At 38.3% G+C, this 24,828-nt stretch overlaps 1 long non-coding RNA gene across 1 annotated transcript in view; it reads right to left on the reverse strand.

The window, feature by feature from the left end:
• Positions 1–18,936: 18,936 nt before the first annotated feature.
• The window catches only part of LOC106896620, a 41,057-nt gene continuing 35,165 nt past the window's right edge, over positions 18,937–24,828 (reverse strand). Inside the window, exons 2-3 of the long non-coding RNA XR_001413650.1 lie at positions 21,509–21,639; positions 18,937–19,022 (exon numbers count right to left, since the gene is read on the reverse strand). This is a non-coding gene — a long non-coding RNA (uncharacterized LOC106896620). The remainder of the gene's footprint in view (positions 19,023–21,508; positions 21,640–24,828) is intronic.

Genomic DNA, 24,828 nt, shown 5'->3' on the forward strand with positions numbered 1-24,828 from the left:
AGTTTTCACTATTTTTATACAGAAAAATATTACATCCAAGAGCCATAATATTTGAAGGTCTGAATTACATTTTCTCTTTTATGGAGGATCTGACTAGCTTTCTTTTGTCAGTCTCCAAACCAATGTGTTTGAAAGAAAAACTCAAACCTGATACACTGATCTTTAGTAGACTCGATAATTTTTGGCCTGTAGTTTTAAAGCTACATCATTTTATTGGAAAAAAATGTACTTGAAAATTGGTACTTTTGAAGTGATGCTGAGGCATTCTCCAAAATACTTAGCATTAGCTTTGCTCCAATTAAAGTAAAAAGATGTATTAACACCATCTCCAACATGTGCTGAATTGAGCCAACAAGCCTCACATTCCAAAATTTTATTCAGAGTTTATGAGAAAAAAGTATCTCTGAAAAAATACAAATATTGCCTGCTCTGCCAACTGTTCTGCAGATTAAGAGTCAGGGAGGATTACTTCTGATTTTTTTGCCATGTCACCGATACCAAAATACGTTGCAAGCCCTTTTATAACTCATGAACTTTACGCAGCTCCGTTACATGGAAGAGTATCACACAACTCTTAGTGACAATGACAGAATTTAGCCCAGCAACTAAAGCTTAGTTTCCCATTTTGTTGATGGTATGAAAAACAGTAGACTATCTAGCACACTCCCTCCCTTTAACAAAAATGTGTTTGTTCCCATTTGAGCGGATTAGCTCCAAGTATATACAGAAGACATGGTGTTTACTGATAAAAGTGTGATTGTATAATTTGGTCTATTATTTTTGTCTGTGAACAGAATTCCTCTTAGCGTTAATAGGACCTGCTTACACACTGTGGAATGAAACAGAGAGACGCCACCGTTTTCTACTTATAAATATTTGCTTGTGGTTTTAAGAGCAACTGTAATACACCATACCACATTGTTAAGATGTGTTATAAGTGACATACTGTGCCAATCCACAGAAGATATAATGTGTTACCTCCCTCTCACCAGTGGTCCTAGTGATTAGCTCAAGCTGCACATATCTCCCCGTGATACAGCCCTGGAGGTGCGTTGTGCAACTTTTCTAGAAGTGGGCATCACATTAATGTGTGATCCTCTCTGTACATAATATTATTTTGATTAGACAGTTCCTACTGTTTGAGACTGTTTTGATTTTTTTTTTTTTTGCAAAGAATGATGAAAAGAAATTCCCATTATATAGTTTTAAAGAAGTGATACCGAAGCATTCCCGTATAATGTTTTTTGTTCCAAAACATCCTGACTCGTATACAAACACACACACGCAAACTGCCTCACATATTACAGAAATTCAAGTACCTCAGGGTTGTTATGAGACAAAATTCTTGTCATAGGAACCTCTTACTACGTACTGTACCATGATACAATTTCTAAGCTTGTTTTAGTCCCTTCCTTGAAGTAAACAGCAGTATTCAGAAAAACATATTAGTATACTTTCTAGTGTTGAAGTCCAAGGATTTTAAGTACGTACTTTTAATTAGGAGAGGAGAAATAAAAATTAAACTAAAAGAGTTTTTAAAGAATTTAGAGCACACTTCCCCGAGTACCAAGAAATTATTCTGTCCCTTGCATACTGGATGCAGCCTCCTCCTGTACCAAAGGTACCCCTCTCAACCGCATCCCAGCCAGCTGAAGTATGGCTCCGATGCACCAACAGTGCTGGAGTTCATAGGTTCCAGGGGTTTTCTTCCCCCTCCTCTCCCGTTGTTCGTGCCAGAGGTTCCCTGCTTCCTGTCTCCAGCTGATAGTGGTGGGACGGCAGAGGGTCAGGGAGAAGGGGAGGGGGCTGGTCCCTCGGTGGCTGGGGGGAGCGGGGGGCGAGGGGCTGGTGGTGTCTGACAGCTGAAACAGATGATGCCGCACACCACCTATGTAAACAGAAATAGGCGCTGGGGCTGATGTAGCACAGAGATATGACCCTGCCCATAGAGCCGCTGAGTCTAGACTCCAGATGTGTTCTCACTGTTACCAGGCCAATTCAGATCCAACTGGTAAATATTTCTACCAGATGACAGTGGGCTCGGTTACAGAAATGAGGACAAAGGACAAAAATAGGCAGAAAATGAGTACTGGGCATTATTGCTGCTTAGAAAAATATTCTGCATAGTTTTAGAGATGTTAAGGGGCAATTATTTAAATAGATCATATACGTTCTTTTATTTTCTTACCATGTTCAGCTGAAAAAGTTCCAAGGCAAACTGAAGGCTATTTAGGCAAATTAGTCACTTAAAATGAACTGAAACAGAGGTCTGTAAAGGATAAAATAAAATTTATACTAGGACTTTACCATATGGACATAAAGAAATGAGGAAAAAACATAGTGTTGATAACCTCAGGCTGGTAAATACCAGTTTATTGGGAAGTGAGTGTTATGTGATTTATTTACAGAATAGAGTGGTTATAGAACAAGGACACTGTACAGAAACAAAATTCAGGACAGAAACCCTTGTCTGCTGGTGTTTCATCTCCCCAGATGTAGTATTGCAACTCCTAGTCCATGTGGTGTTCAGAATGTTGTAAAGTGTGTCAATTAAGCAGCAACTGAGCACCACTGATGCAATCAAGGCTCTCACAAGTTTTAAGAGGTTACTGGTTTACATCTGCCTCAGACAACTAGAATGAAGCAACAGAGATCTGCAGGGATGTGGGCTCTTATGTCTTTTTCTTCATATATGGTATCGTGCCACATAACCGCAGGCAAAAGATTTGTCTTTGCAGAAAGTTGCAGTCCTAGCCAGTGAATGCTAAGGGACAGTAAGCACAGGAGAATATTATCTATATCCTTTATGAAGACATTTGTAATTTGCACAAATATTTTGTTACCTTCTTTTGAGTCCCATGTTTGCAAGATGTCTGCCAATAAGTGATTCCAGCAGGACATACAAGAACAGAAGATATATGACTTTAAATGGTTGTCTTCACTGGCTGGGAAAAGTAGAAATCCTGCTTTTCATATTTTGTGATGAGCCTTCCTAGGATTAATTGTCTGGCTGATGAGTAGGACAAAATCACAACACATAAATGTAGGTAAGATATGGAGTTTCAACTATAAAAGGAAATTAATAAGCAAAGGTGGTTTTTAAATTTAGTTTCACATAATCAGAAGTTTGTATGAATATTGTTGCATTGTTTCAAAAACCATTTATTAGAATAAAGATGTTTTGTAGCATGTCTAGTACCGAATGCATTGCTGTGAAATGTATAACTTCAGCCTTGCAACATAGTATTTTGGGTGTGTTTTTCCCTCACCCCGGTAATTGGTAGCCAAATACTTTTATGAGAGACACAGATGGGTAAGCAAAAGAGCATTAAGATCAGCAGAGACTGGAGCCATGCTATCTATAAAAGCAAAGTTAAAATGGCTTAGCTATTAAAACAATCACATTAAACAAGGAATAGCTTGGTTCCTCACTTTGGACTCATAAACCAGCAGCAGGAGCTTTGAACTGAAGAAGAAAGGCTGCCCTAATCTAAATGTTCCTTGAGATGACCTTTTAAATAGTTAACCTTCCAGTTATGGTATAACTGCAACTTTTTCTGTGCACACCTGTGAAGCTACTACTTTTTGTTCAAGAGACAGAGTGAAGTTAGTTACTAATTGGCTCTCATTGCACTGTGTTCCTTTGCTTTTTCTCTTCCCTCTCATCTTCCCTTTGTGTTTGAGGAGCTCTAGCCAAATGTTAAATATTCCTGAGGAGAAGTTTGCAAGTGCTGGTACAGAACAGTTTGGCTGACTACTCAGAGAATAGGGTTATATACTCTCTGGTGAGCAGTAGTGTACTGTGAAATTGCTGCATTTAATTGGGTTACAGCTGCTGATCATTTTGTGCAGCTATACTGGGGGTTTACTAACAGATTCTCTGACTTAACATATTTTCCCTTCTCGGACCTTTTGACCCATATACAGAGGAAAAGAAGGTACAAGTGTGAGAATGTGTGAACCTGAGCAGGCAAGAGACTGAGGCTCTGTCTTTGTACAAAACCACACTGCATCATTCTTCCAGAGGGAGCATGTTTTTTAGTATTGTTCACCTAAAGGGTTGACACCAAGCTTCCTGGTACAAAAATAAACAATTTTAAAAATGCAGATAGATTAGATATACAAGGCCTGAAGACACTGAGGACACATCAGAAGTTTTGATTTTGGTGGAGAATAAAGATGCACTGGGCAGCCCCTACAAGAAAAAAAACAACTTTTGGTTTCCTTCACCAGAGGATCCCTTCTCTTCCATCACTGTCTGTTCTCAACAGGACCGGCACTTAAGAATTGACCCCATATTCCACTCTTTTCTCTCCTGAGAAGAGCTTTTAAAACAGTGGATAGGTCTTTGATGTACTGGCTTCCTGTAGTTATTCACACCATGGTTGTTCAGCAACTTCACCTCACTGACCAGGTCAATGAACATACTTGAAGCAATATCACACCATACTGTCTACAGAATATTAAACTATAATAGATTTGCATTTCCCACTGCCTGTATCTCATAAAATCTGCTGAGTTCACAGCCTTCATCCCCATGAATCATACAAGAATCACCTATTTTTGGCAGACTGGGAGTGCATGAGGACCTTCGTGTCCCAAGAATATCCAACTTTAAGAATGGAATGCCACATCCTGTGTTTTCTGGATTAAGGGAAATGCTAAATGTTTTCAGCCTCAAGCTTAGTTATCCCAAAGGTGTACACAAACCTTTTTTTTTCTAGAAAAAAAGTCTTGGAAATTAAAGGATGGGAGAAACAGAGATAGAAACCTGTGAGCTAACTTCAAGCTAAGAATAACAAATGATCTTTACATGCTGTAAGTACCTTACCAAGAACATCCAAATTGCTACAAAGGATAGAAATATGGTTACACCAAAAAGTGATTATAATGCAAGCAGATATTCACAAACAACATTTTCACAAGAAAATTTTAACCTAGAATCTAGACAAAGTAAATTTTGTTCCAAGCTACTATTGATAACCATGATTAATCAGATTTTTGAAAAACTTCCTGAAATATAGTCATGGATTTTTTCAGTTCTGCATGTAAATATTTGTTTGCCCATAAAAATGCAATTTCAATAGAGATATACACACACTAAGTAAAGATACTATTTAGGCTGTGTAAAAGAACTATTGCTTATTATGATCTCTCCTGACTTTTCCCTTTCCCTTCCCCTTCCCCTTTCCCTTCCCCTTTCTTCCTCCTTCTTTCTTTCACTTTCCACTTTTCTTTCTCTTTCTCTTTCTCTTTCTCTTTCTCTTTCTCTTTCTCTTTCTCTTTCTCTTTCTCTTTCTCTTTCTCTTTCTCTTTCTCTTTCTCTTTCCCTCTTTCATTTCTTTTTAAACAGTCCTATATGCCTTTATTTGCACTTTTAGATTTCAGAATATCTTTAGACATCCAATTGTGTGCTCATGTACAACGTTTAGTTCAATGCTCCCAGCACATGTTGATTTCTTCATTTTTTTTCTATCTAATCTAAAAAATTTCCTTCTGTTCTTTGATCACTGACTGTCCATAGGACATCAAAAGGTAATTCACAAAATAATAATAGATTTGAGTTTCAGGAAGGGAAAAATATAGGCATATATATTTACAACTAGAAAACAAATAAATGGAAGAAAAGAAAAATAATAAATGGATGGGTTTTTTTAGCTTAACTGTGTTTTATTTGAAAACAAGAGCTGTTACAGTAGTACTGCATATGATGAATCATGTATATTTTTTGAAAGGGTTAAGCCATCTTTTGATTCTTTTTAAAACAGTTATATTTTCTATGGATTAAAAAAGGTTGAGAACCACTGCTCCAGAAAATCCCCACCAGACTGATGGGTACAAAAGAAGGTAATTAATGGCTATATTCATTAGATAGTTAGTATGCAAAGGAGAAACCTAAATCAGGAAGCCAGTTAATTTGCAAGAAAAAAAATGCTCTGAGAGTGCAGAATTTCCAGAGGCAAAACAAAGAAACCATGGCACCAACGGGGACATATAAAATGGGCCCACACAGCAAGTTTCTGGGCAGAAGACAGGAAGACATGGGAATTCAGTCGCTCCTGGTGGGAGCCAGGAGGGAGCTTGACCTTGTTGAGGAACCAGCCAAATTCAAGACAAGCTGTCCTGGTTCAGAGAGAAAAACCTCTGTGATTCTGGAGAAAACTCATGTAGAGAAAGGATCCTGATCTACAAAAAGCCTCCAAGAAGATTCCGGCACAAACTTGAAGAATGATCCAGACCATGAAACTGTTAGCCAATGGCAGGGAAATGAGGATAGGGATTACAATTTTTTCCTTTAATTTGGGGGATTTTTTTACTAAATTAATACAATTTTAGCTGTTATCTTTCAATTAAAGACAACAATGTCTAAAAAACCAGAACACAGGTCTGCATGGGTAACTCTACACTTACAAATTATGCAGTACCAGGAAATGTTCCCAAGGGCTGGCAACTGATCACTTACACTGTTAAATTGTCAAAATGGTCCCAGCACATTTCTAGCCCAAGCCAACAAGCCCCATCCCAGACAATTCCTGGGCATGGTGCAGGAGCAAGCATCAGCCAAGGACCACTCCAGTAGGCAGTTGGGATGGGGCCATCCTGTTTGGAAGATAGGAGAGTTGAACAGTGTGAATACTGATTATTTCATTCCAGTTCCCATCAGTGCCAGAGAACCTCACGATTAATTTGCTAGCATAGATATAGACTCTGTATGTGCATGTGTTCTGTTTATCATGGAGTCCTAAAAGGCAAATTATAAACTGGCAGTATGAGGCCATTCAGTAGGCTTTGGGAAACTTTATAAGAACTGCAAAAGATATGGTATTTTGTTTCATGGCTAAAACATCAGTATCACAAGGAAGAAGAGATCCCATCATTGACTGTTGAGATTCTCATTTAAATCCGTTTTATAGAATCACAGAATAGTTGAGGCTGGGAGGCACCTTTGGAGCTTGTCTAGTCCCACCCCACCCCCATGGTCAAAGCAGAATTGAGTAAAACAGGCTGCCCAGGACTGTGCCCAGTCAGTTTTGAATAACTCCAAGAATGGAGTTATTCAAACTTCTTTGAGCAACCTTTTCCACTGCTCAATCACCCTTAAAGTAAAAATTCTTTTCTAACATTTAAATTGAATTTCCTGTATTTCAATTTGTGCCCATTTCTTCTCATCTTTTAACTGGACACCACTGAGAAGCGTCTGGCTCCAGACTGATCACCTGCAGCTCTCTCAGCCTCTCTTCATCCTGTTCATGGCCCTTTACTGGACTCACTCCAATTGTCCATGTCTCCTTTGTACTGTGGAGCCCAGCAATGGACCCAGAACTCCAGATGTATCTCATCAGGGCTAAGCAAAGCGGAAGGATCATGTCCCTCCACCTTCTGGAAAACACCAAAAGAGGAAAAAAAATTTCAGAAGAATTATCTAGTGATTTCTAAATCCTTGAACAGAATGATATTGAAGTGGAAAAATACATTAACCCAGTTTTCAATGTGCTTCTAAACCAACTTTATAGCCTCTTGTGATTTTTTTTTAGTGGGAGTATTTCTGAATTTGCACCTAAGATGCCTCATTAGATATCCTACATTCTCATAATAAGAAAAAAAAATATATATATTGAGAAAAGTATACATAACAAGGAATACCTTTGCAGTATTGATTGAATTATGCTAGAAAAGTAGGAGGATGTAAACTGATTAATATTAAGAATAGTTCCAAGGGAGAAATCAAGTAAATTGAAACCACTTTTCTGTCTCAATAGCCTGTACAAATTATGGAAAACAGTTACTAATGTTTACTACTGCTTGTTACTGTCTGTAGTTACGTTAAGCTTGATTAGGGCTTACATATTTAAAACTTGTTTTTTATATTGAATCAAGTTGAATGAAAAAGGTTGCCAATAGAAGTTGTGGGTGCCCCATCCCTGGAAGTGTTCAAGGCCAGGCTGGATGGGAATTTGAGCAACCTCCTCTGGTGGGAGGTGTCCCGGCCCATGGCAGGGGGTTGGAACACAATGATCTTTAATGTCCCTTCCAACCCAAACCATTCTATGATTTTAAAAGTATAAATATTTTTGAGCAAGTACATAGATTGTCTCTAGCAATGTTCAGAATCATTTAGAAATAATCTGAAGGCTGAAAATTTGATTCATTGACAACATCCACTTCCTCTCAACTTATATGGCATATTTCATTAACAATGTCAGACTAACACATTATTACTGGCATATAGTAGCTGGAGGATAATTATGTCTGGATGCCATGCTTGTAAGGTTCTGTCTTTACTATGGGGATCCCACAGTGTGCCCTGCAGCCTTCATATCCTGCCTGACCACATTATAAAATCTGTTTAGAGGTCACCATGACTCCTTTCCATCAGATTGCATCTTTCCTAGAGCCCCAAGAGTGGATAGCAGGGGAACATGGTGTGTGCACAGGTCTTGCCTGGTAGGAAAGCACAGTAGAGAGGGAGCATGACTCCAGCCCTGGGAGCTAGGAACTACAAATATAATTCAACATGTACAACACAAGCAATAGCATATCATTAAACCCTTGTGCCCATTTGTCTAAATATTCTTCGTTGGCAGTGCTGGAATACCCAGGGTTTCATTGGCAGAGATATAACTCCAGTACTTATCCATGGTAAGCAGACTTCCTGAAGGGAGGACAGGGAAGAAGATAAGATGTCTAGGACTGCAAACACCACAAGTGTGTCTCATGCTCCCACCCACATGGGGTAGGAGGGTTCCCAGAGCAGGGTAATGCCTCAGACACTTTGCGACATCTCCAGCAGTGAATGAAACAGGGCCAAAGACATCATGCATCATTTTAATGTGCTGGCACATCCCTGGAACAATTTTTGATCCTTACCTAGCTGGCACCTCCTTTAGGCAATCCCCAGCCACGGTTTAGTGCCAGGGATCATTGTCAGGAGACAGTCCAGCCAAGGCTACAGAGTTCAGCAACATGAACACCAGCCCTGGTCCTGCTTTGTGCCCCAATATGGACACAGAAAGCATAGCAACATCCAACCTTGTTCCACAATATCAGACAGTTGCATAAAGGAAAGCTTACATAAAATGGCCCCCAAAGCTACTGTTGATGTGATAGAAGATGGTGGAGAAGAATTGTAAGACACTTGCTATCAACCTATTTTTTTCTGAGTAAAAGTCCCCTGTTTTTCTGTGATTTTGTGCAGCACATGGTTGAATTTGGAGATATTGAAGTCTATAGTAAAAATAATGCACATAGGTCAAACCAAACTCATTATTTGGTCTTCTATCTTAATCACAGTGTATTTCAGATGGCTAAGAGTTTGCATCTTTGATATTTTTTTCGTTGTGAAAGCCAAACTGACAAATGGGTGACTATAAGCACCATAGTATATTATTGTTATTGATTTTTGCCAAGCAACCTTCCCTACTTTTCTTGCAAATTAAGACAAAAATGAAGCTTGTCATTTATTGTGTGTTACTTTTTGATTAATTTACATCCCCTAGGGTAAAATAAGAAACCTCTAGAGTTTCCACCCCTAAAGTCCTGCAGAACATAGCCACTCTGGCATTTAGTAATTCTGGTTTAAGTTATATTGAGAGATTTGTATCTTTGAAGTGAGCATTTGTTCACAGGACCACTTTACAAAATAGCTAAAATATCTTTCTTTCTCTCATTTGCTCATTAACTTTTCTTTTGCATAGCTCAAAATTCTGCGTGTCATATGTCCTCAGGAACAACTTAATTACACGGCAATTGCAACTCTGTATTAGTGCTCATCTTTGTACAAAAAAATATAGTTCATATGCACAAGGAATGTCATGGAATTTTGGTTAAGGATTAGCAGAGAACATGACATGGAAATTGCAGGTCCAGCCTGAGCAGGCATAACACCCAATAGTGATCTGGCTATAATCCCTGAATATTTTATGTGTCGCACAATGCTCCTCCTGCCTTTGGCAATCATTACCGTATCGTGATCAAGAAACTTCAACAGAAACTGGACACCATTGTTCTAGGCCCCCTGCAAACATCCAGGCTCCTAAACAGCTAAATAGATGCAGAAAAGAGAAGAAAAAAAAATATAGCAGCAAAAGTTTCCATTCCAAAGGGACGTATTCCAAAGTGTGATCATTTGTCAAGCTAAGGATAGGTCTCTCAATTGCCTTTTTCTACAACAGAGCTACATCCAGTGTAGAGCCTGCCTTCTGAATGCAATTTGAAAATGCTTTAAACAGATTTCAATGACATGAGGATGGCTCTACCTCATTGTATTATCACTTCATTATATTATTGTATTGCAGTAGTATCTGGAGGATTCATTCAGATACATAGGCACTGTAAAAACCAGAGATCATTTCCTGCCCCACAAGTTTACTGCTAGCAGTGAATAACTGATATGAAATACTTAATATTCAAAATCATAGTTAGAAGTAGTGGAACTTCTTATTTGGGGGAAAAAAAAAAAGACATTCATCATGTGTTCAGGGCTGTTTCAAAAAAAAATGGACTAATTTCCAGCCAAGTGTGATTAAAAACCCTAAAATGTTATGTCCATTTTATAAAGACAGGCTTGTTCAGTCACATAAAAATTTTGTTGATAAAAGTAACTTCTGTTTCAGACTAATAAAAAATTGAATCTGCAAAAGAATCCTCAGTAGAAGAAGAAGAATTGACCTGTCGCTCTTTTCCCATTAAACCATCTATAATAGAGGTCAGATAAACAAAGTGTAGTCGGATGGAAACTGACACTTTATTCTCTTTTACTGAAAATAACACATTTTTTCAACTGAAGCACTAAAGCATTATCTTCCACATGATGTGCATTCATTGGAATCAGTTTATACAGACTCATCTATTAAAAACACATGTAAAACCAGGTCACACCCAGTATGCCTTTGCATACAACCAGCCAACAGACGTAACATCTGCTTTTGCAACCTGCATTTTGGTCAAGTTGTGTGCATATGTGTCATTAGCAAATCCACAATATCAGTTTCCTGATCTGTGCACTGTTAAACACTCTGGGAGAGGTTTTGGTTTGAATCTTCCAGTTGCAAAAACTATCATTTCCAGAAGCCCATAGGCAAAAACTCTGTTTGTCTATGGCTTTACATACTGAACATTTCCTGTTACATTCAAGAAACATTGAGTCCAATAGGGTGTGGCACACAATTAGGCACACTTTTTTATTAAAAGAATTGTCTAATATCCATCAAATAAAGAAAACCTAAATCATTCCCTGAGACTTTCTGGAACCAGTGGCTTTTATATTAATAAATATGCCTACCAAAAAACTCAGAAACTGACTTCCTGGGTTTTTCTTTTTTGCTTGTTTGTTTGGGGTTTTTTTTTGGCAATCCTTCCTTTTCCATTCTCTTGTAGAGAATGGAAGTATTGATTACTACATAACAGTATCTGCTAACAATCTGAGTTCTCAAAAAACATAAGCAGTCTCTACATCCTTAAAGACTGCCTCAGGGCTTTCTTCAAGCTTTTCTGCTTTTATTTCATTTACTGAGGCTTGGAACAGAACTTTTTTGGAGTGGAGAACAAATTAATTAATGTAAGATTGTGTAGGACCTTCTGTTTTTCTTTGCTGATGACTAGCAGAGAGTAAAATCCTTATGTATTGCTTTTTCCTCCTGTAAGTGGAGTTGTTGTAGCCCTTCAGCCACAGTTTGTCAACTCGAATTCCTACATTGGTGTCATGAGAAACTTGAGTTGCACCACCCAGGGCACCAATATAACCCCACACACTTTTTTCCCGTGATGCAAAGTTACAAATAATTGAATGAGACTGTAAATTTTGAAGTCAAGGGGATGAAAGAAAGGCAGGACATCAGAGGCATTTGAAAGACAAAAAGTGAGCATCACGGTCTTTAGCCTTGTCTTTAAAAAGGTCAAGAAGACATCAGTTGACATTTTCCCTGAGCTATCAAAGTTGTGTCTGGTACACTGCTTTTCACGATGCAGGTAGTTAGCATAAGTAGACACTGAAATACCATCAAAAACATGATGTTTCCCCTGAGATAGGGAGATCTAGGATTTGACACTGACTACAGTAAATAGTCTTCCTGGTTATCCAGTAGGTGAAAGAGCACTGCAAGGCACCTCACTTGTATGACGCTGTTTCAGTTGTGTTGGGAAGTGGTTTTCCTACATGAGTGCCTGAATTTCTCTTATAGCTCGTTAAAAGCTATAATTTCTCTTGAAAGCCACTAAACAGAGGGCACATAGGTGGTTAAGACCTATTTCTCCTTTTGCTGACTAAGGAGGATATTTGGGCACTTACTAAGAAACACTGCCAATGTTTTAGTTATGCAGATTAGGTGCATTGGTCCAACCTTGAACTAGTTTCCTCCTTATCATCACTCTATTTGCCATTGCATTTTCAGCATTAACTTTAATGTCATTTCATGACAGTTCACAGGAGTATTAATGTATTTTACCTAAGTTTTCACTGTAATCTTCTCTAATAATAATATTTTTGAAATTATATTAAAAGAAAGAGAGCCAAGATGTAATATCAGTACAAAACATGAAACTATATTCCACTACATCCTCAAAGGAACTGATAGCTTCTTGGTGTTTAAAGGCATGTTTTCAGTGGAATGGGAAGATGGAAAATGGAAGATAAATGGGGAAAGGTAGATTATTGCAGGAAGATAAAAAAATGAAAACTAGCTTAAACGAGGAGGACGTAAGACACTCTCCTTACAAAGCTGATAGAGCAAACCAGAAGGATAGAGAAAGAATTAAAAAAGGGTTGACATTTTTTATACAAATAAATTTTTAATTGTCTGTGTATATCTAAGTGTCTACAGGATGTAATATAAGTCTAAATATTTTTGTCCCCTTCAGCGATTATGCATTACTGCAACGAAAGCCATGAGGCTTTTAGAACCCTTTAAAACAAAGCTCATCGTATCCCTGTACTTCTACTAACCTTTTCTTCCTCGGCATCTTCATGTGGGGAACACTTTAAAAACTATTCTCTGGACAGATGATGTCCTGCAAGGCATCTCTGGACCTCTCCATACAGTGAAGATATGATTTTTCAGCACTGTCTCAGCAGTCCACATCTTCCAAATGTGACTAGAGCAGAGTAGAGACTAAGAGTGTTTGACTGAACCATACTGGAAGAGAGAAAGCTAAAGGTCAAAGCAGAAGTATTTTTCTTGGGAACACACCCATTTTTTATATGAGGAAATCATTCCCTTATTACCATGATTTCAACACCAACCATGCTCCTACAGATCCTACTAAGACAAATTATTATGAAAGTTCTCCAGCCCTATTATGTTTTATTTTTTAACATTACATGTGACAGTCACTGAATGACTAACTTTTTATCCCAGGTGCACTTCTGTCTGTACATAGCAATAAAGCTGCAATTCAGCTTGCAATAAATATAACCCATTATAACCAGTGGATTCTGAAATACTCATTTTAAATGTGATTTATAAAGACTAGATGCTATATATCATGGTACATAGAAACAATACAGAAAAGGCAATTATTAGAGCTAATTAAAAATTCACACATCTGGGACTGTGGAAAAACACTTCAAGATAACTATTTATCCACCCAAATTGATATCAGGCACAGTGAGAGTACAAGAAAGACAGATGGATGCTATGTTTCTGGGAACATATATGCTGCTAGCTGGTAAAATGGTGGATGAGTTTTGCTCATATCTCTGTTTCTAGTTTGGAAAAAAACAGCCCTGAGGTTCCAATATAGAATGACACAAAATTTAACTTGTGCAAACGTAACATGTTGGTGCAATTGAGAAGACCTCACATATGTTGAATTGACTACAACATGGCATCAGCCACTCGGGGCATTTGGTTAATGCATTTAATTTAGCACAGTAATTGCTGTATCAGACCAAACAAATTGCCAAGCTATTTCTTATGCTGTGCTTAAGACTAGTAATTTTCCTTTCTTTTACCGTGTACTATTTACTATTTTTATTTCCTTCTTTGATCTCTTATCACTTCTTTATTTTAAGGAAGTTGTCTGTGACTAAAAAAGTAGAATCTGTGCCTCAGTCAGATATAAGAAAGTGCTCATTTCTGACTGTAGGGTTTCTTAGGCTGATGAGATTGACTGGATTGTGGTCTCAGTAGTTCTGCAGTTTTCCCTCCTAATTTGTTTCTTGACTTAACTTGCTTATTTGTTAGAAACAAATCGGTGGATACATTTTCCTACCACATTAGTTAAGCCAAAATAAATGCTCCAAATAACAACAATTTGTTTCATTAATATTTACCCCATGAAAACATTTGTCGGACCTATTCATGAACAGCTGAAAGCACTAAGTAATTCTGCAAGTGCTTTATAAGAAGAATGAATACGTCAAGTCACCTATGTGAGCTCTGGCTGTTTTGTATATTATCACTGTGAAAAACCAAGAAAGTAAGCCATGGTACAGTTTGAGCAAAGATGAAAAAATCAAAAGTTCCTACTCTAGAGGTGACAACCCAAGGAAAAAAATAATGCTAATACCCAAAATAATGGGATAGAAAGAATTTGCATAGGAAGCAAATACTGTGTATACTTACTGGGTTTCATATATATATGATGTCTGCACAGGAATTATCTGCTTGCTTCTGTTTACCATCGATGTAGGGAGAGGCATGTCAACTTTTGGATGAGATAAATCCATAGTTCCTGTCTGACTTGATAACTGAGGGAGTTGGGACTAGCTTACACATAGCTTCTATATGAAAACCACTAACATTTGAGCTTGTGTATCCTGCTGGGACTGCCAAACTATTGGTAAGTTTTACAGAGAGGTTTTGGAGGAGGGTATGGAGATAGTACTGTGGATGATTATGGTTTTTTGCCTCCATGTACCAAGAAGTCTTTAGGAGAACACACAAAAAAATTCAAATAAGGACATGACAGAAGTTGACATCAGAAATCAATGTCTCACCAGCAAATAAGAATGGAGTGGGGATAACCTGTGAAGGGCTTTGAAGATCAAGACAATGCCTCCAAAAAAAAGGGAAACCAATGAATTGATATATAATTTCCTTGACATAGTCAAAGCAAGAATCTATGGAAATTATCTTTACAGTAGAAGAGAGAGGATAGATATAAAACAACAAAACTTTGTCTTTGAAGGGATATTAGTATTAATTGAGATTAAATGTAGAAGGAAAGGAGAATGAGAAAAAAAAGAATGAGTCTTATTAAGGGATAATCAATGAGAAGAAACTATCAAAGGAAGACTTGAGAATTTATCAGAAATGTCAGGGTGAATACCAACGGACGTTGACACCTCACAAGCCAGGGGATGACAAGATTTTAAGAGCATAGTTGATTATGTCAAAGACATCAGGCAAGATTGGAATAACGGGGTACTGAATATGAGATTTGGCTGAAAGAGCATTTGAAAATTGACAAGAGTGATTTCAACTGAATGAAATTGGTCCATGTTGGAGAAGAAAAATGGAGTGACAGGACACAGCATACACAAGCATGAAATGGGGGAAGGAAATAGGGACAAAGGTGAATTGTTTTGAACAGGAGATATTAACACAAGGTTAACAAGAACAACCTTTGTTTCTTCAAGAGAAGACAGAACATTCTACTTTTGGTCCTTTGCTACCAAATTTCTTTAGTAATAATCCCCATTTTGTTCACCATGCTATTTTATCACACTAACAACATAGCAAAGGGACATCCTAGTGTTCCACTGTCATATTTCCAGACTCTTCCTCCCAGAGATTTAAGCAGGGCAATAGGGTACTTTTGCCCACAAATTGCCAGCTAGCACTCACTGATAGTTAAATGTGTGCCTCTTTCCAGGATTGTATGAATATAACCTGCCCCTGTCCTCCTTCAAGTCAGCAGTGTCTATCCCGGTCAGCAAGCTTCTGGCTCTCTAGCCACAGATGGTCTCTCTGGTAGCATGGCTACTGACTCTGATTTTTATTGATCAGCGGCAGACAAACCTCGCTGTGCACACAAGCTCAACAGCTGCTATTTCTTGAGCAGTTCATAATTCATGCTTTCTAACTTACTTTACCAATAGCACACTAACAGATCTGCACTTAGCTTTTGTTGAAAGCAGAAGAGAGGGCAACAATACTGATGGCACTGGAAACATGAAAAGCAGACTTACATTATGTGTGTGGAAAGGCGGAAGAGTCATGCTGAGGTAAGACCAGGAGATGGTCAAAGCCAACAAATTCTGAAATAGCCTCTTGTATGTGATGAGAGGCCAGAAAGAAAACAACACTTGAAGACTGAGTCATGTGAATGGCTCTTTGGCAAGTTAGAGAGTTGTGCCAAAGCTGAGGGTTGAATGAAGACCCAAATCAAGCAACACACAGCTAAGGCATTAGGTGGGTCATGAGTGTGAAAGTTAATGTCAGCGAGGATACAGAGTAGAAGGCTATGAAGGAAGGAAGAGCAAGCTGTCAAAACTAAGCTGGGGTGTAGATGGGTAGAACAAGGTAGAGAGCAAAAGACATGTCATAAGAGTGGAAACTAGAGTCAAACACAGCGAAGGGTATAAGGGAGGTAACTTGGTTGTACAAATCTACTAATACTGTATAGCCTTCAGCACTGTGTTTGAGATCTGGGGTTTGTATCCTACCAGTACTAAAACAGTACTTTATATGATGGCTCTTTATGCTATTTACATGATATAAGTTGTCCCTCCAGGATATCAAGAATTATAGCTTACAGTTTTCTGTCCTTCCACCGCACACCAGCATGACTGTAAACCCACTCCCTCTCTTTGTTTGACAAGCTGTTTTGGTTTTTTTCTTGCATAAAGATAATAGGTTTATTAAGTTTCTCTGTTTCTGTATTTGTTTCCATGTTACCTCTCTGATATCAGGCCCAGCCCTCAATTAACCTTCAGTATCCTTGGTAGTGTCTGTTCTATCAAATTAAGTCTGAATCCATCCTAATTCAAGAGTGACCGAAAATTATTACTATTCTGATGGCTGGTCAGTGCCATTTTTGAAATGAACTGTGGTCCTGGTCCCACTCTGGTGGATGGTCCACATCTCCCAAGCACTGTCACAGCCGGCACTAATTGGCACCCTCATTCTTAGTCTTAGTAGGCAGGTTGTGCACCAGATTGTGCAACAAATTATTTTCCCACTCCTAGTTGTGATCTACCTAGGTCAAAGTTTAAGTAGAATACAGAGACAGGGAAGGAAAGCCCAAGTTATTGCTGCTTTTGGTGTACCTTCTCTGTGGCTCAAGTCTCCAGGACTTTTCAGATTTCATCATCTCTGAGGTAAACGTAAAACAAAGTCACTTACAAGGTGTCCTTGAAAAATTGTTTCGAGACCATTTTTATAATTCTGCAGTGACTGATAGCGATCTGAATGCTAACACAATAACAGGTTGGCAGAAACATTTTATTACCTTAATTGTGGATGAGAAGTAATTCTGCAAAAAGAAAGAGGGAACTTGTCATCCCACGCTTCAGTGGGATTCTCAGACATATTCGGATAGAAGCCGAGTGCTATGAATGTCAGATGGTGGGTCCCCCAGGCTCCCTGGCAACCTGCATGCAACTAAGAAAGAGGCAACAGCTTGCTTCAAGTATCCTTCATAGAGATGACATCGTTAGATAAACCCAACAGGGAGTATAGCACATGGAGGGAGCAGTCTGGTAAGAGGAAACCATTCCCTGTGGGACTGGCTCCATATTGCCACATGAAATGTTCAAAACACTGCTAGCCAGGAAAGTTGAATTTATTGCTTAATGAGCAGAGGACCCGGAAAAGATCATTGACAACTGCAGTGTAAACACAGCCACTTAATAGGGTGTTACTGAATGCCAAGAGGAAATTAAAAAAATCTGTCCTACAAGCAGCACTTTCTACCATATAGAATATGATTGGAATAAATACAGAACACAGAAAGCAGCTGTAGAGAACAGATGAGATATTAGATATGGTGGAAAGAAGAGAAGAACTTAAATCCAGGGGGCATTTTGTTTTTAGATTGCCTTGAGTATAAGAGTCGTGAAAAAGAAATGATGAAGGAAGACAAGTTAGCATAACAGCAGCAGAGTGACAGAGGTAACGCAAAATGACACTGTGACATTATTAAGAAGCTCAGCAACACACTCAACCTCCATCACAATGTCATCAGGACAGATGGCAACAATTGGCAAAGACAAGGCACAGCATGTCTGGAAAGCAATAAGAGCCTATAGAAGAAAAAAAATAATATGAGCAGCTATGGAAAACACAAGAGAGTATTACAGATTTTTCTAGAGGTAAAACAACAATTTACCCTCCACCCTATGCGTATTTGTCACAACTGCCTGATGGATATGACATCATTTACCACTTTGTCAAAGCTTTGAAAAGAATCAGGACTTTCATGGAACTCATTACTACCATTTATTATTTTTTTTAGTACCTGTGAAACCTATTGTGAAGGACTGCATTTCTAGGCACTTAATCAGAATTAAAAAATGATCCCTGCAAAATGAGTTTACAGTCAAAATGTAGCATGAAACAAAACACTTGGATGCAGATAGGTGAGGGTATAAATGAAGAGGCTTGTCTTCTAGGAACATCAGCAAAGACCACAGAGGAATGACAAAATGAGGAAAGTAAGGCTATGAGAGTAAGGAAGTATGGTTATTTCTTCATAAAGATCTCACTTTCAAAATTAATGGACAAAAAGGACAGCCACAGCACAGGTGAAGAACACAAATGTAAGAAAGAGTAAACTTCAGACAGGAAGTAGAAACTCTAGGGAAAGTTTGCCAAATGTACAATTATAACTATGGTATCTAATAAGGCAATAGAGGCAGAGAAAGCATTAAGTAAACAAATTGCTGAGTAAAAGACAAATCACCAGTTCAGCCTGAGCTGGTGTAAGCCAAGCAGTACACATGAATCTTGTTCTACCTGTACCAGCAGTGTCTGCTGTGAAGTCCACTTGTTATTGCTGAGCGATATCGCCAAAAATCAAGTCCCCAACATGCTGAGCTTCCACTGGAGGAGAAAGTTAATCTCCTCTGGTTAACTGAGCTCCTGGAAAAAAAACATATATAAATCTTCAGCCAGTAGGACAATAGGGTTAAAGAAGGAAATTTTTCACTAGCCAATACTTAGAATTACATGGATTTTAGCGAGCCATCTTGTGGTTGGGAAGGGCTATCCATGTTTTTTTTCTTAGTAGAAATTCTTATTGTTTACTTCTACCTCTGTGTTTTTGCACAAAGTCACATTTTGAACATGAGTTAAGGGAAATTTATAGAAAAGTAGAGAGTGGCAATACATAAAAAAGCAATGTGAGAAGCTGTATGTGGCACCAGGCCCTGCTGTTCAATTCCATGTGTGTTGGGTATTTGCTTGACCCTTCCCAGCTGTTGTGTACTTCCTGATCCCCCAGATGATATGAGCCCCTTGCCTGATCAGCTTCCAGATGCTATACTGTTCCCAATTCCTCCTGATCATAAGTCTCAACGCCAACTCAGTTCCAGCTGCCCTAACTCTCATCCTTCCTCACAGAAGAGCTCCCTACCCAACAGTTGCCCCAAATGTCATAACCTGCCCGACCCTCCCCAGCTGTTGCAATCCTCCTGATCCCACACTGTAAAACCTCTTTGATTTGTCCCCTTCCCAGCTGCTCTGCCCATTACCACTGAAGGCTGTGGTCCAGCTCCTATCTCCTTGAAGTGTCCTACAAGTGCAAAAATTTACAATTGCAGCTCACAGATTCCTTGGTGAAAGAGTTTTCTTTATAGGACACAACTTTTCAGCCAGATTTCAGACAAATCTCCCTGCTGCCATATCTTTAAGGTGGTAAAAATCTGACTTCATGTAGATTTATCAGCAGCTGTAATAGTTACAACATATAGTTATATGTTGTAATGCATGCTATATTGTATTGCACAATATAAATATTATATTAGTATAATTGTGTATTATATAACCAATATAAAATGTTAGTATTAAAAGATTATAGAGAATGAACAGATTAAAAATGAAATACTATAATGATATGTATATTATAATGCAATCAATGTCTTTAGGATTTTCTTTTATATGTGCTAAGTGAAAGGACACTCTTCACAGAAAACTAAAGATCTCTTTACTTAAGAGTTGACCTCAAAACGCAGGGCTGATTTAATTACCCTCAGGCTTCTTTATCCCATTTTGTCAACATATTCCAAATCCTTCTTAATTTGTGTCCACTTCACATTGCAAAACCAATGCAAAGAAGCACTGGCATATAGAGAATCCAGAGGTCCACAGAGTTTAACATTGGGGTTCCAATACTCTTTGCACACAGATTATTACAGGTCAAGAAAAAAAAATATCACTGATTTTTCAAACAAAATTGCTAAACACATTAGGGTAACAAGGTCATTATTTACATGATTTAGGTATCTGGTGAATATACATAAATATGTTCACAAATCACAGGGTGATACTAGTTCGCATTAATCATTTTTTCTAAAACCGCTAAAGACCTCACTATTAATCTATAAATTATTAAACTAATCATTTATTATAATCTTTTAAAATTTTCAGTTATTTAGAGGGAGAGGGAAGAAAACAAGACAAGACTAATTATACCACTCAGATCGCCAATCCTCTAACTCAAATAATCTATATTCCGTATATGGAGAAAGTATCTGCTTTCTGATGTTAGTGGGAAGTGGTTGAATCGTCATCCCTGGAGATATTCAAAAGATGGGTAGAGGTGGTGCTTACGGACACAGTTTTGGCAGTTTTAGGTTAATGATTGGACTTGATGATCTTAAAGGTCCCTTCCAACCTAGACGATTCTATGATTCTAATTCAGACATTCCAAAAGTAAATGAGCAGTCAACACAATAAGGTCTTCTGTTTTTCAGTTCTGGGTCTACTCCACCTCTATCCATGATTTCCCTATTGTTCTGCGTACACTGTTAAAGCACTTTGATAGTCTTATTAGTTGTTCTACCATGTTTATTCTCATTCCACATCCATCTTATGACCCTTAACTGTATGCATTGAATAAGTAAACACTAGTACCAGCTATGGCTGGCCCCCAGCTGGGTATGTGATGATTCATGCAATGTACAACCCACAGTAGCAGCTAAAGGTATCAGGAATACCTTTTTAGATAAAGGAATAGTGAATCAGTCCATAGTCTTACAAGCATGTCTATGTCATCATCTAGACTATATATAGATCAGAGATTTGGCTATGTGGAACCAACTGAGAAACTGATGCCTGAAGTTATCATCACTTTAGACAGGTCTAAACATAAGGAACTTTTAATCTGGAAAACTGTTTTTCTATGATACAGGGGAAATACAACGACATTTCTTTCACTGTTTTGGAGGGATTTTTGTTTGCTTTGGTTTTGAAAAGCACATATTTGCTAACGATGTTGCAGTCTCTATGAGTGGCAAAGGACCATTGATGTTTTCTTTTAAAGAAGACAATGTAATTCAGAAATCATGTAGTTCTTTCTGCGTTCATGTCCCTTTGTACATTGTAGGAACACATAAGAATAAGCTTACCTCAGAAGGATCCCCTTTTATTTCAAAAATGTCTCCTAACTTCATACATCTGCAAAACTGGGCTGTTAATCTCACAAAGACATTTCTGTTCATTCATCAGCGCAACAAAAGTAAGAAAGCACAACAGGAAACTGGAAAACAAAAATGACAGTAAAACATTATAAGAAAACTGATACACTTATGTTTTCTTCAAAATTGACATATTAGGCTGATGTCCTATATTTCTGAATTTGTAGCAAATGACAAAATAAGTTGATCAAGGTATTTGTGCGTTTGGGTTTCTTTCATTATCATTCTAGCCTAAACAAATTATATTCATGATATAACAGAGTGAAAGAGCTAATGAAAGAGCCAGTGTCAATTTAGAGAGGCAACTATGGTGAAATGTGAAAAATATCTAATATTTCTCTTTCACTGAAATGGACTTTCAGAGTCTTTTCATGTATGTCCAAATTAAAATACAATGTTTCCTTCCTTATTTCCTAATAAAGACAAGGCTAACCAGTAAATGGCTTCATTTAGTTTTTAGGCAGGGTAACCTTTAACACCTTCATTTTATCAGGATACAATTTCCAGTACAAGTTCTTCTCAGAAGAAAAGGGCAGTAAAGAGAGGGCAAAAAGGTGAGGGTGAAGATGCGAAGAGATGCTTTAGGTACTCCTCACAGCTGGTAGGTTAAATGACTGCCACAGACTTGGCAGATTCTATTAGCAGCAGTTCTGTGGATGGCAGTTTTATAGTTATGGGAATCTGAGGAGAAGTGCAGTTCAAAAAATTAAAACACATGTAGAAAAATGAACTTCTGCAAAGGAGTCAAGAATTAAGAAACTTCCCATTCTCTGTTAGAGTTTCTGTTTGTATCTCTGTGTGTAAAAGAGAAAAGGAGAGATCTCAAGCAAATCATATCTCTGTGCCTCGGTTTCCCATTCCTAAAAGAGAAACAATTGGGTAGTACCTTCCTTTCACAAAATGCATGATTCCTGATGCAAAAATATTTGTCATTGACTTTCTTAGTGCATTTGTTCTGCATAAAACTGAAAACAATTGTTCATTCGTTAATCTAATGTGTTTCTGTGGCATCAAGGACTCCAAGGACTGAGTTTTAATCTCAGTGCCTATATTTCAGTTACTGGTGAATACTTCTTTTCTGGCAAAGTGCAACGGCTTTTATTTCTGTCTTTTCCCAGCCCCTATGTGTAGACAAGTTACACTGTGTCCCTTGGGGTCAGAAGAGACCAGAAAGCCAGGCTGATTTGTAAGGCCCCAAGGCTTGGCCTCAGGCACAAGTATGTACAGTCTGAGAGCTTCATTCACATCCTCAGCGCATACGTGAGCTCTGTTATTGTTAATGGAAGTAATACACACACTGAAATACCAGATATTTTGTTGTTTCTGCAGTAAAGAATACCATAAGTACAGAACAAAATTACCCAACCAGACTAGAAAATCTCTGTCCAGTGCATGTTTTGCAGAGGAGCAGCCTGGGGTCTAACCTTTGAAATGAGAAGTATGATGTGTTCTTAAACTGAAATGCTTGATATACACTAGTAATGAAAGCTTCTTCCAAAACCCTGAGCAGTGATAGTGGACTATTTAAAGATAAACTCAGGAGCCAGGTCATACCATGGTAGATATAGTTGACGTTGACACAGTGAATTTGTTCAGCGCAAGAGAGAGAAGGAAGAACAGTTGTTTACATCTCAAGCGGAATCACTCTGAACTGGACTCAGTTCCTTTATGCTCAAGGATACATTGCCTACAAAGGAGATGTAGTCTCCAATTTTCTGTCCATCCAGACAGATGTAATACCTTAAGACAGGTAGTTTGCCACCAAAGTGGGGAAGTAAAACAGCAAATTACTACAGGCTACCCAAACTCACATTCAAAACCAGATCCACAGTCCTTCAAAATCACTGAGTTCCTCTCAAATCAAATCCCTGATGTCTCATCGTAAAAATGCTCCCATTTCTGTAAACTTCATTAAGAGGCCCAATTTTATGTTTGAAAAATATTCACAACAGGGATATCAGGAGTGTTAGTATCTCAGTTCCAATCATCCTTAACAGTTTGTTTTCCTTCACACTCTACTCTCCCCATTTTAAGGCAGCCCAGTTCCATACGCCCTCATTCAGTTGTGGGGATCGAGGTGAAGAAGAGGAAGATGGACAGAATGGCAGCACTGACGACTGGCTGTCCTGTGCACATGCTGTGAGTGAAGTGATAGTGTGCTGGGCTGGAGGGTGCTATTCCACATAGTTTCTAGTAGTTCCTCCTGGACTAAACTGGCCGGTTCCAATTCACAAGCCTGCCAGATGGCTGTACCTATCTGGGCTGCCTTATCATAAGATGACTGGGACAGTCACTGGCTCTGCTGATGAGTCACTAAAGACGGGACAGATGAGAGCTGATCAGGATGGCATTTCCACTGGAGTGAGGACTTCAGACTTGGATCAACAGCTTTCAGCCAGACGCCATACCGCAAGTGTTTACTGCTAGTGGTGAAAGGAAGGGAGGGGAAAAAGCCTGTGGTTTGACAGAAAGATGAGATTTTCTAAAGAATATAATTCCATTGGAAATAGTATTCAGTAGTTTTATAACTTCTCTGTTATCAAAATAATAAAAAAAAAAAAATTGTCTCATTATTTCACTGCCTAGATTTAAATAATTTAAGAGCAAATGCAGAGACAATGAGGCAAACAGAAGTGCTATATTTGTATACAAATGACCCAAAACTTTGTGGCTCCATGAGAGTTTCATCAGTCTCTAACAAAGTATTGCAGAAGAAAAGTCCAGCATTTTCTGGCAACTAGTCCATAGACATAAGCTACAAAAGTTATTTCTTTGCCCCCTTGGGGTTCAGGAAGAAAGACGTTGACCAAGAGAGAGGGCAGTTGTATATGGTTTTAGAAAGTTTATTATTGTTGTTGTTGTTACTGCTGTTATTATTATTTTGATTTTGCCCCCAAAAGTGAATTCCCCATCGCATTTGGATGATTAGGCCACATTTGGCCTACACTCCACCAGTTAGAAAAGCCTTGCTCCTTTGTATATTCAGAACAAGTTTCATGAGAAGTATCTCAGAAACATCTGCCTTCATTATAATTATATTTCTATTTCAGCTGCACCAAGCTATTTACAGATGAGCCTGTTCATAAAGAGCTTTATAATTAAGCAAACAGAAATATCTTTTTATAGGATGCAGATCTAGGGGTGATAATCACACACAAAATACACAGCAACAGTTGCAAATAGAGTGTTTAATGCTAGTTATATAGTTAGTGATGTGCTCAATAAAGCCTGACATGTCTTTGTTCCTAAAT

The sequence above is a fragment of the Calidris pugnax genome, unplaced genomic scaffold, assembly GCF_001431845.1.
Source record: "Calidris pugnax isolate Ruff unplaced genomic scaffold, ASM143184v1 scaffold171, whole genome shotgun sequence".
Lineage (NCBI taxonomy): Eukaryota > Metazoa > Chordata > Aves > Charadriiformes > Scolopacidae > Calidris > Calidris pugnax.